This window comes from Nelumbo lutea, chromosome 6 (genome assembly GCF_056320005.1).
Source record: "Nelumbo lutea isolate HS-2025 chromosome 6, American lotus-T2T, whole genome shotgun sequence".
Classification (NCBI taxonomy): domain Eukaryota; kingdom Viridiplantae; phylum Streptophyta; class Magnoliopsida; order Proteales; family Nelumbonaceae; genus Nelumbo; species Nelumbo lutea.
Window position 1 is genome coordinate 57,050,370 of NC_142689.1, and position 1,288 is coordinate 57,051,657.

A 1,288-nucleotide genomic window follows, 5' to 3' on the forward strand; every position below is an offset into this window, starting at 1 on the left:
AAAATGAGGAATGACATCACTACTTTTTTCCAGCAAGAGGGGGAATCTTTATATGAGTCATGGGAATGATACAAGGAGCTGTTAAGGAGAGTTCCTCACCATGGCCTCCCCATTTGGCTGCAAGTGCAGACTTTCTATAATGGTCTTACTGACTCAAATAAGACCATATTAGATGCTGCAGCCGGAGGATCCATAAATAATAAAACTCCTGAGGTTGCCCATGCACTTATTGAGGAAATGGCAGCCAACAATTATCAATGGCATTCGGAAAGGACTCAAACTAGGAAGCAGCAAGGCTTGCATAATGTTGACACTTATACAGCACTAGCTGCACAAATAGGAGCACTCAGTAAAAAAATAGATGAAATGCAGATAGCTGCCATGCATGTGCAGCCTCTTAATTGTGAATTGTGTGGGGGAGGCCACATCAGTACAGACTGCCAAGTTGGCAATCAGTTCAGACCATCTACTGAACAAGTTGACTATGTCAGCAATTCGTCAAGACAGCAGGGTTACCAGAGTCACCATACTTTTCATCCAGGATGGAGGGGACATTCAAACCAGTCCTGGCCAAATCAGCATATTTCCAAGCCGTTCCACCAGACTTATCATCAGCCTGAACCGAAATCCAATTTGGAGGAACTGATGACAAAATTTATAGCAGGTGCAGAAACTAGGTTCCAGAACCAGGAAGCCTTAATCAAAAACCTGGAAAACCAAGTGGGGCAATTGGCACAATTAATCTCTTCCAGACTACCGGGAACTCTTCCAAGCAACACTGAAGTGAATCCACGAGAGCAGGTGCAAGCTATTACCTTAAGAAGTGGAAAAGAGTTGCCTGAGGTAGAAAAGAAGAATTGGGCTGAACCCAAGGCAGAAACAAGCCTTGGAACCAGACAACAGAAGACGGAACAACCAGAAGCACAACAAGGGATGCACCAACAACCACAAGTTCCATTCCCTAACAGGCTGAAGCAACAAAAATTGGAGAAGGAATTTGGTAAGTTTCTTGAAATATTTAAAAGTTTACATATTAATATTCCTTTTGCTGATGCTTTAGCCCAGATGCCACACTATGCAAGGTTTTTGAAGGAATTATTGGCAAACAAAAGGAAACTGGGAGATGTGGCTACAGTTGCATTAAATGAGGAATGTTCTGCTATCCTTCTGAACAAGCTGCCTCAGAAACTCAAAGATCCAGGGAGTTTCACTATTCCTTGTACCATTGGCAGTTTAAAAATTGAAAAAGCTTTATGTGACCTGGGAGCAAGCATCAATTTAATGCCAT

The 1,288-nt window shown here is 42.5% G+C and overlaps 1 non-coding gene across 1 annotated transcript; it reads right to left on the reverse strand.

Moving 5' to 3' along the window:
• LOC148849013 (small nucleolar RNA R71) lies at nt 1-107 on the reverse strand. Its single transcript, XR_016101547.1, has one exon. It is a non-coding gene; the product is annotated as a small nucleolar RNA R71 (small nucleolar RNA).
• Nucleotides 108-1,288: the final 1,181 nt, after the last annotated feature.